This window comes from Nicotiana sylvestris, chromosome 6, assembly GCF_000393655.2.
Source record: "Nicotiana sylvestris chromosome 6, ASM39365v2, whole genome shotgun sequence".
NCBI lineage: Eukaryota > Viridiplantae > Streptophyta > Magnoliopsida > Solanales > Solanaceae > Nicotiana > Nicotiana sylvestris.
In genome coordinates, this window is record NC_091062.1 from 57048700 (window position 1) to 57065626 (window position 16927).

Genomic DNA, 16927 nt, shown 5'->3' on the forward strand with positions numbered 1-16927 from the left:
ATATTCAGCATAATAACTCATAATAAAAGGACATAATCAGAATTCTAGATGTAAGCCTTACAATCCTATTAGTTTTAGGACATAATACTACACGTTAGGAATCTTACATAATTACCTTTAGGAATCCTATTAGTATAATTAATTTCAGGATGACTAATTCATATAAAATTGAACAAGTAAATATCTTTAGTCATGTAATCCTATTACTTTAGGATATACTTCTTAAAACTTTTTATTACTAATTTAATTTGAAAATGTATTATATTTTCCAAATTTATTTAGAAAAAAGAGAGCATGTATTATTATAAAAGCATAAATACAATATTAATATACCAAAATAGCCCTAAAATATTAAGCGGAATAACTCATAGGGAAAGGGCATAACTGTAATAACTTATTTTTTGGATTACAATACCTTCTATGCTAATTTTTAATATTTAAAAGCATGAATGCAATGTCGGTTTACAAAAATAACCTTATAATATTAAGCGTAATAACTCATAATAAAAAGACATAATCAGAATTCTAGATGTAAGCCTTACAATCCTATTAGTTTTAGGACATAATACTACACGTTAGGAATCCTACATGATTACTGTCACGGCCCAATTTCCATTATAGGTTGTGATGGCGCCCAACACCGTTGTTAGACAAGCTAACCCTAATCAACTAGTGAGTTCTCATTCTTTTAAATAATCATTCTCGACATTTACTTAACTTAAATTCAAAACAATCGTTAATTAACAAATTATAAGGTGACTGAATTGGGAAAAACTAAAGGGGATCATAACAATATGAATACAACCAAAAATAATAGTCTACTAATGTGTGTCCCAGGAACTAGTGTCACAAGTACGGAGGCAACTAGTAGAATGTACAAAGGAATATAACTATCCTAATGCCTGAAACAGAATAGACAGTAATAACAAAAGGAGAGACTCCGGCATGCTGTTGAACGGCTCAGAAGGGGCAGCTCACCATAGAATCTCGGTCAAGTATCAGGAACGCGCGCCGAACTGGTAGCTAGATGCACTTATCCTGTACATTTAAGTACCGAACCATAGTATGAGTACATAAACAATATGTACCCAGTAAGTATCCAATCTAACCTTGAAGAAGTAGTGACGAGGGGTCAACTTGACAATTACTAGGATCAATAATAATATAATTTAAATGTTACGCTAAACATGGATGTCATGAATAAATATAATTAATAACAAGAAGTGACAGGTTCTTTCATGAATAATATTTCAGTTTCCGACATTTCAGTTAACAATCTATATTTCAAGGCATTTAAAGCAGTTCAAATCACAAAAGATACCAAGCAAATAACATGCGCAAATAATGTCGAGGTCGTACAGTCCGATCCAATATAATAATAAAGTGTGCACTGCCGGAGTGTCGAACAACGCGAACCATAGATGCATCTATTACCTCTCTCGCGAATCATACATGCGACGCAGTCAAATACAAATAAACACATCAAATAGTCAATAAAAATTCATCAGGAAAGCAATTACCCAAAGTAATGTTAACTTCTCTTTAACGGTCAAGAAAATGATATTTATCTTTTTAGAAATTCATTTGCCAAGTTCGATATGATTTACGTAATTTAAATTTACAACAAAGTTACAACTACGGCAAGTAAAACATGCTTTTGGGTCCTAGACTACCCGGGCTTAAGCATAATAGTAGTTATGCACGGACTCTCGTCACCTCGTGCGTACGTAGCCCCCGCAATTAGTGATAAATATTCAATTATTTCTCTTATGGGGATAATTCCCTCCTACAAGGTTAGAAAGGAGACTTACCTTGCCCCAAAGCTTACTTTCAAATTCAAGAATGCGCTCAAACCCTCAAATCGAAGCCAAACGATCCAAAACTATTCAAATAGGGTAAGAACTAGTCAATATATGCTTAAGAGTTCATATTCTTACTAGTAAAGTAATTTCCCAACCCTAAATACAAGGCTCCTAAAATTCATCCCCGGGCCCACATGCCCGGAATCCGGAAATTTTTGAAGAAAGTTGTTACTCATAACCTAAGGATCAAGAATATATGATTTCTACTATATTTCATAACAAATTTCGTGGTTAAATCTTATGTTTGTCAAAACCCTAGGTATTACTCTAAACCCACAATTTTAACTAATTTATATATTGTAATCTACCCATAAACTATGTATTAAACTCACATTAAGTAAAAATAACTTACCTCATAAAGCGAGGTTGAAATTTCCCCATTTGTAGCTCCCAAATCGCCCAACAATGGAGTAAAATGTGTCAAAAATGACAAACTCCCGTTATTTAATGAAGGCCACTACCTTCAGTAGTTTCCGCACATGCGGTCCTGGGCCGCACATGCGCCAACCGCATCTGTGAAAAATGGGCTGCTTCTGCGGTCCTGTGCTGGGCCTACTGGGCCGGTTCTGCAGAAGGTCAACCGCTCCTGTGGTTCCGCTTCTATGGTTAGGGGGCCTCTTCTGCGGTTCCTGGGCTGGCCACCCATGGCTGCATCTGCGATGGCTTAGCCGCTTCTACTATCTCGCACCTGTGGCTGGCCAACCGCAGGTGCAGTTATGACAGAAGCCTGGAGCTTCAACTCCTTCTCACATTTTCAACTTAGCTCAAGCCTCGTCCGATTGACGCTCGGGGTCCCCGGGGCCCCTCCCAAACATATCGACAAGTTCGGAATCATAAAACGGACTCGCTCAAACCCTCGGAACATCCGAAATAACGCTAAAACTAAGAATCATACCCTAAAACCAATTGAATCAAACTTATGAACTTTAAGTTCTTCAATTACTTCCAATGTGACGAAACACACTTATACCACTCGAATTGACACCAAATTTTGCATGCAAGTCTTAAATGACATTATGGAACTATTCCTAGTCTCGGAATTCCCTTCGGAACTTGATATCACAAAAACCCGCTCCAAACCATATTTAAAGGACTTCAAAAATCCTTAAGGAATCAACTTTCACTATTAGGCGCCAAAACGCTCCTGGGTCATCCAAAACCTGATTCGGACATAGGCCCAAGTCCGAAATCATCACACGGACCTGTTAGAACCTTCAAATCCCAATTCCGAGGTCATTTACTCAAAATGTTGACCGAAGTCAAACTTGGCCTTTTAAGCCAGCCTTAAGGAACCAAGTATTACGATATCAACCCAAACTCTTCCAAATCCCGAACCAACCATCCCTGCAAGTCATAAATCAATAAAAGCAAGTACGAGAAGTATTATTTAGGGGAACGGGATATGAGAAAGCAAAACGACTAGTCAGGTCGTTACATTCTCCACCTCTTAAACAAACGTTCGTCCTCGAACGGGTTTAGATTCCTACCTGGAGTGCTAATTAAGTGTGGATATCTGCTCTGCATGTCCTCCTCGGACTCCCAGGTCGCCTCCTTGACTGGTTGGACCCTCCATTGGACCTTTACCACAGAAATCCTCTTGGATCTCAGCTGGCGATCCTATTTATCAACAATGGCAATTGGCTCCTCCTCATAGCCCAAGCTCTCATCTAGCTAAATAGTACTGAAGTCTAACACATGAGACAAGTTGGCGTGATACTTCCGAAGCATAGACACGTGAAAAACTGAATGAACCCCTGATAGGCTGGGAGGTAGAGCAAGCTCATAAGCAACCTCCCCAACTCGCTTCAACACCTCAAATGGGCCTATAAACCTCGGGCTCAACTTGCCTTTCTTCCCGACCATGAATGATACATCCCACGCCTTCTGATCTACATAACTCTTCTGTTTGGATTGTGTTGTGCGAAGTTTTTCTTGGATCAACTTTACCTTTTCCAAGGCATCTTTCACCAAATCTGTACCACATAACTTAGCCTCATCAGGCTCAAACCACCCGATAGGAGATCGACATCGCCGACCATATAAATCCTCAAATGGAGCCATCTCGATGTTGGACTGATAATTGCTGTTGTTAGCAAACTCGTCCAAAGGCAAGAACTGATCCCACTACCCTCCAAAGTCAATCACACATGCTCCAAGCATGTCCTCTAGAATCTGAACTGTCCGCTCTGATTGCCCATCGGTCTACGGGTGAAATGTTGTGCTGAGCTCTATACAGGTCCCCAACTCACTCTGCACGGCTCTCCAGAAATGGGAAGTGAACTGAGGGCCTCTATCTGATATGATGGAAATAGTCACACCGTGCAACCGAACTATCTCCCAAATATAGATTTGAGCCAACCTCTCTGAAGCATAGGTAGTCACAACCGAAATGAAGTGTGCCGACTTGGTCAACCTATCGACAATGACCCAAACTGCATCAAACTTCCGCAAGGTCCGCGACAACCCAACTACGAAGTCTATAGTAATGTGCTCCCATTTCGACTCAAGTATAGGCATCTACTGAAGTAGGCCACCTGGCCTCTAGTGCTCATACTTGACCTGCTAACAATTTAAGCACCTAGCTACATATTCCACTATGTCTTTCTTCATTTGCCGCCACCTATAGTATTGTCTCAGGTCACGATACATCTTCGTAGCACCTGGGTGAATAGAATACTGCAAACTGTATGCCTCCTCAAGAATCTTGTCCCTCAAGCCGTCGACATTAGGGACACATAAGCGACCTTGGAGTCGCAGAACACCATCCTCGCCAATAGAAACCTCCTTGGCACTACCATGTAGTACCATCTCTCTAAGGAATGCTAAATGCATATTATTACATTGTTGGGCCTTGATTTGCCCCAATAATGAAGACTGGGCAATAACACATGCAAAAACCCGACTGGGCTCTGAAATATCCAACCTCACAAGTCTGTTAGCCAATGACTGAATGTCCAAAGCTAGTTGCCTCTCCTCTGTTGATATGAATGCCAAGCTACCCACACTTTCTGCCTTCCTGCTTAAGGCATCCGCGACCACATTTGCCTTGCCCGAATGATAAAGAATGGTGATGTCATAATCCTTCAGTAACTCAATCCATCTACGCTGCCTCAAATTGAGATCCCTTTGCTTGAACAAATGCTGTAAGTTGCGATGATTGGTATAAGCCTCACATGACACTCCATATAGATAATGCCTCCATATCTTAATCGTTGCTAACTCTAGTTCATGCACGAGGTAGTTCTTCTCATGAATCTTTAGCTAACGCAAATCATATGTAATAACTCGCCCCTATGCATCAATACACAACCCAAGCCAACGCATGAAGCGTCACAATATATCGTATACATCTCCGATCCAGAAGGCAATACTAGAATCGGTGTTGTAGTCAAAGCTGTCTTGAGCTTTTGAAAGCTCGCCTCACAATCATCGGACCATCGGAAGGGAGCACCCTTCTGGGTCAATCTAGTCAAAGGTGATGCAATGGATAAAAAAACCTGCACAAATCGGCAGTAATAACCTGCTAAACTCAGGAAACTCCTGACCTCAGTCACTGAAGTAGGACGTGTCCAACTCTGAACTACCTCAATCTTATTCGGATCCATCTTAATACCCTTTCTTGATATAACATGCCCCAAGAATGCTACTGACTCAATCCAAAACACACATTTGGAGAACTTAGCATATAGCTTCTGCTCTCGCAATGTCTGGAGCACTACTCCTAGATGCTGCTCGTGCTCCCCCAGGCTACGTGAGTAGATCAAGATGTCATCAATGAAGACAATAATAAAGGAATCAATATAAGGCCTGAACACCCAGTTCATTAAATCCATAAACATTGCTGGGGCATTAGTCAAGCCGAAGGACATCACTAAAAACTCATAATGACCATATCTAGTACGGAATGGAGTCTTTGGAACATCTGAGTCCCGAATCTTCAATTGGTGGTACCTCGATCTCAAGTCGATCTTAGAAAACACCCTAGCACCCTGCAACTGGTCAAACAAATCATCGATACGAGGTAACAGGTACTTGTTTATTATGGTGACTTTATTCAACTGACGGTAATCAATGCACATCCGCATAGTCCCATCCTTCTTCTTCTTCACAAACAACACTGGTGCACCCCAAGGTGACACACTTGGTCTTAAAAACCCCTTTGCTAACAACTCCTCAATCTTCTCCTTCAACTCTTTCAACTCTTTCGGAGCCATACGGTACGTTGGGATAGATATAGGCTGGGTGTCTGGAGCCAAGTCAATATAGAAATCAATGTCATGATCTGGCGGCATGCCTGGAAGGTTAGAAGGAAACACATCGGTGAACTCCTAGACTACTGGCACTAAATCAATTGTTGGAGACTCTACAGTGGTGTCCCGAACATAGGCCAGATACGCCAAACATCCCTTCTCGACCAGATGTCGAGCCTTCAAAAAAGAGATAACCCGACTAGATGAACTAACAGAGGAACCTTTCCACTCCAATATTGGTAACTCTGGCATCCTAAAATAACAGTCTTGGCATGACAATAAAAAATGGCATGATATGGAGATAACCAATCCATGCCCAAGATGACCTCAAAGTCGATCATGTCAAGTAACAGAAGGTCCTCTAGTCTCGTAACCATAGAATGTAACCACACATGATTGATAGATCTGATTCACAACCACAGAATCGCTCATAGGAGTGGACACATAGATAGGAGTACCCAAGGACTCCCAAGGAATATCCAGGAAATGGGCAAATAGAGATGACACATATGAATAGGTAGACCCTAGATCAAATAGTACTAAAACATCCCTACCGCAGACGGAAATAATATCTGTGATAATGGCATCTGAGGCCAATGTATCTGGTCTGGCCGGAAAAGCATAGAATCTGGTTGGAGTGCCGGTTGGCTGGCCTCCACCTGACTGAATAGTAGCTGGCTGACTTCTCCCTGTCCGGCCTCCACCTCTAGGATGTCCCCTACCAATCTTCCCCCTGCCTCTAGGCGGCTGGACAGCCGGTGATGTAATCATAGGCTATTGACCCTACTACACCGGCTTGCCCCCAAGTCTGGGGTAGGTCCTCTTCATGTGACCCAGATCTCCACACTCGTAACAACCTTTCGGCACCATAGACTGCTGCCTTGAAGTATGGCCTTGATGGCCTGGATACCCACTATAGGAACCCTGAATGGCTGGTGGGCAGTATGAACTCTCCGGAGTTGGAGTTGGAAGAACTCTGAGGACCTGAATACCCACTGGAAGGACCCTGGATAGCTGGCGGCGGTAAGAACTCTCTAGTATGGCGCTGAAATAGGGGCGCGATAGAGTACATCGAGGAGGTGGTGCTGCTGAATATAGGGGCCTGCTGGGCTGACCCCTCCCAAACTGACCTCTGCCCCTAACCGGGGCACCTTTAAACTCTCTAGAGAATCGAGCCCTCTTGTCCTGCTGCATATGCTCTCTACCTCTCAGACGGTAGCCCTTAATCCTCCGAGCAATCTCCACTACCAGCTGATAAGGAGTCCCCATCTCAACCTCTCAGGCCATGTTGGCCCTAATATTAGAATGCAACCCTGCAACAAACCTACACACTCTCTCTGCGTCAGTAGGAAGTATCATCAGTGCATGGCGGGACAATTGAAAAAACCTCGTCTCATAATCGGTTATTGATATCTGACCCTACTCAAGCTTCTCAAACTGATACCGCAACTCTTCCCTCTCAGAGGGTGGAATGTACCTATCCAGGAAAAGTTATGTGAACTGACCCCAAGTAATAGGAGGAGAACCCTCTATCCTGCCAAGAACATAAGACTGCCACCATATGGGCCCTACCCTCCAGCTGGAAAGTACTGAAGTCAACCCCATGAGACTTCAATATCTTCATGTTGTGCAGTATGTCCCTACACCTATCAATGAAATCTTGGGCATCCTCATGACGCTCAACTCTGAAGATAGGAGGGTGTAGCCTAGTCCATCTGTCCAATAACTTCTGTAGATCGTCGTCCGCAGCTGGTCTGAGCTTGGGTACCACTGCGGTAACTAGCTGGGCCCCATCTGCGGGTAATGTGCCCAGAGTCTAATACACTACGACTGCATGCCCAGGAGCCTGAGCAATAGGGGTCTATACTCCCCTTGCCGCCTGAGATATGGCTGGGTCCACTGGAAATAAACCAGCTTGGGTCATAGAATCCATGAAACGCAGCATCCGGCCTATGACCTCCTGGAAGCCCTGTGCTGTTATGAAATTCGCCGGCGTAGGCTTTGCTGCGGGCACCTCGCCCTGCTCCTCAATAATAGGATCCCCCACAGGATCCATCGGTGGTGCAACTGGGGCAACTTTGAGATGCCCTCGTCCCCTACCTCGGGCCGGTGCCCTTCCCTAGCCTCTGCCTCGTCCTCTAGCAATGGGGGAAGCAGCTCTTCCCGAGTCTGGAACGTCTGTCGTGCGCGTTCTCACCATCTATGAGAGAATAGAAGAATTAAATTTAGTATACCATCAACTGCACTATAGAAAATGAATAAAGATTAGTTTCCTAACACCCTATAGCTTCTCGAAGAAAAGTACAGACATCTCCGTACAGATCCGCAAGACTCTATTAGGTTTGCCCATGACTTGTGAGACCTACGTGAACCTAGTGCTCTGATACCATATTGTCACGACCCATCTTCCATTATAGGTCGTGATGGCGCCCAATACTGTTGTTGGGCAAGCCAACCCTAATCAACTAGCGAGTTCTCATTCTTTTAAATAATCATTCTCGACATTTACTTAACTTAAATTCAAAACAATCGTTAATTAACAAATTATAAGGTGACTGAATCGAGAAAAACTAAAGGGGATCATAACAATATGAATACAATCCCAAAAATAATAGTCTGCTAATGTGTATGCTAGGAACTAGTGTCACAAGTACGAGAGCAACTAGTAGAATGTACAAAAGAATATAACTATCCTACTCCTAAAATAAAATAGATAGTAATAACAAAAAAAGAGACTTCGACATGCTGTTGAACGGCTCAGAAGGGGCAGCTCAATGTAGAATCTCGGTCAAGTATTAGGAACGCGTGCCGACTGGTAGCTAGATGCACCTGCCTTAGATCCTGTACATTTAAATACAGAAGCGTAGTATGAGTAAATAAACAATATGTACCCAGTAAGTATCCAATCTAACCTCGAAGAAGTAGTGACGAGGGGTCAACTTGACACTTACTAGGGTCAATAATAATATAATTTAAATGTTACGCTAAACATGGATGTCATGAATAAATACAGTTAATAACAAGAAGTGACAGGTTCTTTCATGAATAATATTTCAGTTTCCGACAGTTCAGTTAACAATCTATATTTCAAGGCATTTAAAGTAGTTCAAATCACAGAAGGTACCAAACAAATAGCATGCACAAATAATATTGAGGTTGTATGGCCCGATCCAACATAATAATAAAGTGTGCACTGTCGAAAGGTCGAACGGCGCGGACCATAGATGCATCTATTACCCCGTTCGCGAATCATACATGCGATGCGGTCAAATACAAATAAACACTGCAAACAGTCAATCAAAATTCATCAGGAAATCAATTACCCAAAGTAATGTTAACTTCTTTTTAACGGTCAAGAAAATGATGTTTAACTTTTGAGAAATTCATTTGCCAAGTTCAATATGATTTACACAATTTAAATTGACAACAAAGTTACAAGTACGACAAGTAAAGCATGCTTTTGGGTCCTAGACTACCCGGACTTAAGTATAATAGTAGTTACTCACGGACTCTCGTCACCTCGTGCGTACGTAGCCTCTGCAATTAGTGGCAAATATTCAATTATTTTTCCTATGGGGATAATTTCCCCTTACAAGGTTAGAAAGGAGAATTGCCTTGCTCCAAAGCTTACTTCCAAATTCAAGAATGCGCTCAAACTCTCAAATTAGAGCCGAACGATCCAAAACTATTCAAAATGGGGTAAGAACTAGTTAATATATGCTTAAGAGTTCATATTCTTGCTATTAAAGTAATTTCCCAACCTTAAATGCAAGGCTTATAAAATTCATCCCCAGGCCCACGTGCCCGGATTCCGAAATTTTTTGAAGTAAGTTGTTACTCATAACCTAAGGATCAAGAATATATGATTTCTACTATATTTCATAACAAATTTTGTGGTTAAATCTCATTTTTGTCAAAACCCTAGGTTTTACTCTTAACCCACAATTTTTACTAATTTACATATTGTAATCTACCCATAAACTATGTATTAAACTCACATTAAGTAAAAATAATTTACCTCGCAAAGCTAGGTTGAAATCTCCCCTTTTGAAGCTCCCATATTGCCCAAGAATGGAGTAAAATGTGTCAAAAATGACAAACTCCCATTATTTAATGAAGGCCACTACCTTCAACAATTTCCGTACATGCGGTCATGGGCCTCACCTGCGCCAACCGCATCTGCAAAAAATGGGCCACTTCTGCGGTCCTGGGTTGGGCCTGCTGGGCCGTTTCTGCAAAAGGCCAACTGCTCCCGCGGTTCCGCTTCTGCGGTTAGTGGGCCGCTTCTGTGGTTCTTGGGCTGGCCACCCATGGCTGCATATGCGATGGCTTAGCCACTTCTGTGGTCTCGCACCTGCGGCTGGCCAACCGCAGGTGCGGTTATGACAGAAGCCTGGAGCTTCAGCTCCTTCTCACATTTTCAACTTAGCTCGAGCCTCGTTCAATTGACGCTCGGGGCCCCTAGGGCCCCCCTCGAACATACCGACAAGTTCGGAATCATAAAACGGACTCGCTCGAACCCTCAGAATGTTCGAAACAAAGCTAAAACTATGAATCACACCCTAAAACCAATTGAATTAAACTTATGAACTTCAAGTTCTTCAATCTACTTCCAATGTGACGAAACACACTTATACTACTCGGATTGATATCAAATTTTGCATGCAAGTCTTAAATGACATTATGGAACTATTCTCAATCTCGGAATTCCATTCGAAACTTGATATCACAAAAACCCGCTCCAAACCAAATTTAAAGGACTTCAAAAATCCTTAAGGAATCAACTTTCACTATTAGGCGCCAAAACGCTCCCGAGTCATCCAAAACTCAATCTGGACATACGCCAAAGTCCGAAATCATCATATAGACCTGTTGGAACCTTCAAATCCCGATTCCGAGGTCGTTTACTCAAAATATTGACCGAAGTCAAACTTGGCCTTTTAAGCAAGCCTTAAGGAATCAAGTATTTCGATTTTAGCCCAAACTCTTCCAAATCCCGAACCGACCATCCCCGCAAGTCATAAATCAGTAAAAGCAAGTACGAGAAGTCTTATTTAGGGGAACAAGGTTCTAAAAAGCAAAATGACCAGTCGAGTCGTTATAATTACCTTTAGGAATCCTATTAGTATAATTAATTTCGGGATGACTAATTCATATAAAATTGAACGAGTAAATATCTTTGGTCATGTAATCCTATTACTTTTAGGGTATACTTCTTAAAAATTCCTATTACTAATTTAATTTAAAAATGTATTATAATGTCCTATTACTAATTTAATTTGAGAATGTATTATATTGTCCAAATTTATTTAGAAAAAGAGAGCATTTATTATTATAAAAGCATAAATATAATATTAATATACCAAAATATCCCTAAACTATTAAGCGAAATAACTCATAGGGAAAGGGCATAACAGTAATAACATATTTTTTTTTACTACAATTCCTTCTATGCTAATTTTTAATATTTACAATTAATAAAATTTTGTCTATTAAATTCTTATTAAAATTATATAGGAAGGTTTAATAAAATTAATTTCATAAAATTCTTCGTATTGGAAATACATTACCACTTCATAATGTCCAATACTAAGAAAAATAAAAGTAAAATTAAATGGACTGCATAAAGAGTTGAAATTGAAAAAAAGATACCCCCACGTTAATATATTTTATATTATATTTGAACTATTTTCCTACTCAATAATATTTTCTTAATTAATTTTTTGGGTAATATTGAAAAATACCCAATTATTAAACAACAACAAAGAAAATATTTAAGAATATAAATGTGTGAGAAAGAGAAAAAAAATGGTTGGTAAGAGTTAATACAGCTAATAATTCTACAAACATAACGATCTAAAAGTGAAATGTCATATTAATCTTTTATTCTTTGAAAATAAATTTTATGGTGGATAAAATTATTATTAAAATTAAATATTCAAAACAAGAGATGAACTAATATTAAGATCTGAATCAACATAAAAAAATTATTTTGTATGTTAAAACCAAATAATTAAATTTTCTAATTAATTATTTAGCAAGAGAATCTAATTCAATTATTTTTTAAATTCATCATATGAGTAAAATTCTTATTTAATTTTAAAAAAAGTCTTAGGGTACATAAATTATTGCATAAAAAGAGCGTTAGAACACAAAGTAAAAAGGTTAGTATATTATTAAGAATGAAAATGCTACACAAGCGTTTGGGGAGCACAATCAAAACTAAATCCTAATCAAGAACGAGTTTCCAAGACTATATTATAAAGAGTCGACTATGGTATAACGAGATTATTCTTTGTAGATGCTTCCGGCGGAATCGAAATAATATTTCTATGTCATGCATTACTTGCAAATCTATATATCTATCTATATATATTATTAAAAGGAAGGAAGTTTGGCATAGGATTGTGACAAGTGGCGGAATAAGAAAATGACACATGTTAGTTTTTAGGACAAAAAGTAGTTGTTATGAGTAATAATTAGTTATAGTTATTAGTTAAAGCTAAATTTTTTATTAAAATTAAAATTTAAAATAATAAAACAACTTTTTTTAAGTAACAATCGTAGGATAGAAAGAAAAATTTAACAGTTTGCAAGTAGTGGTGCCTTAACCGCTTGCAAAATAAAAACCACATTTTTTTGGCAAGTGGTTGTACTGTTTCCCAATAATAAAACTGAACAATTAGTTTTTAATAATTAGTTTCTTGCGTATTGTGGCGGAGATATCGAAAAAATGGTAAAAACAAAACTATACAAAACCGGTGGAGCCGTCAAGAAGTTGAACATGGACTCAATATAGGATTTCAAAGTATAACGGAATTTGCTATTTGTGGAGCACTTCATTTCCTATCTAAATTCTCAAAGTAGTCTGCTTTACATGCCAAATTTGAACTTCTTCGATTGGTAATTTCTAAATTCAATTGAAGTGGACTATACACCTAAGATGTTTGATGATATACAAAACTTGAACTTCTTCTGTTGCTAATTTCTTGGGTGTTAGTTTTTGATTGTTTTGAATAATTTCTTTAGTGATCGTACCTAATTGCAAGGTATCAAAATTGTTGCTATAAGATTAGGTCTCTTAATTTTTCGACGCTGCCACAACATATGCTTCTCTATGAAGAAGTAAACTAAAGGTAACTGTCTTTTCCCTTTTTTTGTTAGTGATATTTTGGTAGATTACTAGCACTTTTTAATGGAAGACTTTTGTAGGTTTAATTTTAGTATCTTAGAGCTCAAGCATCCGGAACTATATTTAGTAAAGTGGATTTATACAAACGTTCTTTTTGCTATTAGTTTTATACTAAATTGCTTACAAAAACTTATTCTTAAAATCTCTGTTTCTTTTTCAAGGAGCACAAAGTTATTTGACCCTGCTGATATAGCATTCTGTTGGAGCTGCATGTGAACTTTTATGGCATTCTGATCATATTATAGTTCAGCTTTGGGGAGCTTTTTTTTTTTTTTTCCTGAATGTTCGCTTGATTTATAAGTATCATCTTTTGAGCTACTTGTGGGAATTACTAAGGCTAACGATTGTAGAAAATATAAAATATCGACGCTACGAGATTTGAATATGTTGGTCACCAAACTCAAAGGTTATCAACACGAAATCGAGAGAATGAGGAACGATGCGTTTCACTTTGGACTTCATGGTGTTAAAAGCGATAATGTTGGATCTCATCCTCTTGAAGGTAAGGAGGGATGAAGCCAAACCATAGGTGTTTGCAACTATTTTCCTCTTCGTTACCAAAAAACAATATCTTTCTCTTCATCTCCTTTTATCTCTTCATATTGAAATTATACAGTACTTTATTCAAGGTTTGTTCCTGCAACTTAGAATACATCACTTGTTGTTGCAGTGTTGTGGCTAATTTTTGAAATTTTATATGCTTAATGCAGGACTATTGCTTACAAAGATCAATTGAAGCCTAATCAATTGAAAGAATATCACTATGCCCTGGTAAATATTTTATCCATTTTCTTTTAATTTATACATTGAGTCCATACTTCAACAACGAACAACATTTGATCAGCCAGCAACTGAAGAGATGTAAGGTTGATTATATATTAAAGATCAACCGGTAAAAAGTAAAGATCAACCATTGCATATTTTAAGATATAAATTTAAAAATAATTTTGTAATCCAGTCCCGTTCACGAATTATTCAGTCTTAGGGGTTTGTTTCACTTCATTGAATCATTAAATTGTCAGATACTTCATTCTATAGAATACTACAAATTACAAAGGTCTAGGAGACTAGGACCACTGCTGTTTGTTTGCATAAGTTTTAGTAGATTTTATACTTGATTATGGAAGCAAAATTTGATTGTTTTGCAATTTGCTAATTAGCCCGTGCTTCAGTAGTGACTTAATTACCTAAACCTTTGTTGATATCTAAAATTTAAATTTAATAAGTTTAATTTTTAAGATTTTTAACATTAAATTCAATATAATGTTGCTAAAGTTATGTGTGCATAAACACGCATCAGTATTTGTCATTACAACAAAGTCCTTAAAGTACAAACTTATCTGAAGTGATAGCCTTTGAGATCCTTTAGTCTCAAATATCCATTTTTCTTATATTATTTGGATTCCTTGGTTTTGCATAAAGTAATCAATACATCGATCCATTATCTATCGGTTGTGCAGTTATTTTGCAGTTGTAACATTTCTAGAACTTTTTATATAATTCTAACCATTCTACCAACATATCTTTCTATTAGTACAACAACAACCCAGTATAATCCCACACATGGGGTTTGGGGAGGGTAATATGTACGCAGACCTTACCCCTACCCCGAAGGGTAGAGAGGCTGTTTCCAGGAGACCCTCGACTCAAAAAGCAACAGAAGCCGATATATTAGTACCATAAAAATGCATAATAAAATAACAACAATACAATAATAGCAATACAATAGATATGAAATACAGAATACGACATACGGAAAAGATGACTGGTATAGTAAGACTAGCAGGTAAAGCCCTGCATCAATAGATGACCAATGACATTCTTAGTCTAACTCCTAACTGGCTAGTCTCACTCTATTGTGATGTAGAAATATTTACAACTCTCCCCTAACCTACAACTTTAATACTCGACCTCCATAATTCCCTGTTAAGGGCAATGCATAATGATTTGCTTCTAGAGCAATGCATAATGATTTGCACTGAAATTTTTTTGGTCCAGGAACATATGACATGAGCATGCCTGTTTATATTTTTTGGTAGTCAATGTGTAGAGTCGTATTATATTACTTTTTCATTTTGAGATAGAATTGGATCTTACTTCATACGACCCTAAACTGCAAAATTTTAGTAGGTATTAGAGTATCTGGTAATCTTACGAGGTATAGAATAAGAAGAGTGGTAGTGTTCATGATATTTTGAAGATTAATTGTTCACAACAATGCTAAAGAAGCAAGTGATTTGGAGTAAAGAATTGGATACTTATAAGTGTAAAATAATACTGCTATTGTTTCATTTTTCAAGTTTTGTTTTTTCCTTCTGTTCTTTATTTTAGATCTCTTTATATGCTTATTATCATATTTGTTATCCTTAAAGGATACTTTGTTATTATAATCAAAATACACATGTTATTTCTTCAGATTTACACTTAAAGAGGAGAAGTACTTCTTTGGAAGACATGTAGTCTCAGTTGTTTCATCCAATTCAGAAATTTTTTATCTCTTAAGGGGATAATATTAATTCTTTTAGTACCCACCGAAGCTACTTTGGTCCTAAATATGGCATATATTACAAACTGTTGAATAGTGACAAAGACGACATAATAACATATAGTCATCAGAAAGAGTTAATAGGCACTAGGCAGTATATGGATTAATTTTAATATGAGCATGCAGAACATACGATTCAACAATTACCAAATGGTTCTAAATGCATGTCATATTTGTATCTTATTTCCTAGATTAAGAGGTTGTGTAATTCATTCAAAAAAATCCTGGGAGTTCAGAATTAGTTATCTACTTCTATTCCATATTGCTAATCTACTTTATATCTCAATAATATGCAGAAATTGCGATTAGCAAGATGGATATGCAATCAACAATATTTGTTGCTGAATAGGTTTACACACATGTTCATCTTAAACTTGATAAATTCATGACTCATAGTGATATACTATCTGTTCTTCCTTCATTATAACTTCTTTTGGCATCTGCTCTAAGCCTATGGTAATAAATATTCATCATGTATGGTTAAACTTACAGACGTCGGCAATCTTTTAACTTATTTATAATGCTACTTTAAAAAATTGCTGAAATTTTCTTTTTTAATTAATTGATTAACTTCCTTTCTAGATTTTGCATTTCTCAATATGCCAATCCATTCACTGGTCTGATCCATTTACCTAGCTAATGTAATGCTTTCCTTGTGAAAGTCAGGAATGGTGATTTAGTTGTTCCATACTTGAGATATAGCAGAAGATGAGTTATTTTTCTTCTTATATAATAATACATAATATGAGGTAATTTTTGACATGTTGAAGCCGTTTCAGGTACGTTTGATAAGATATTATGCTGAAGGATCTTTGTTTTAAGTATACAAATACGCTGAAAATGTGAAATTCTTCTAAGATTCGTTGGTCGATTTTGCTACATATTTTACTCCAAAAATGCAGAGAGACCTGCCTGGTTAGTTGGTCCGAAAAGTCAGAATTACCGGTAGAAGATAATGTAGCTTGGATTGAAGGGGAACGTTATCTACCTTAGTTGCTTAGTTAATCTAACATAGGGAGTCATTTCTACTAGAAGTTGAACATTATCCACCACTATTCGATAATGGTGCATATAAAAG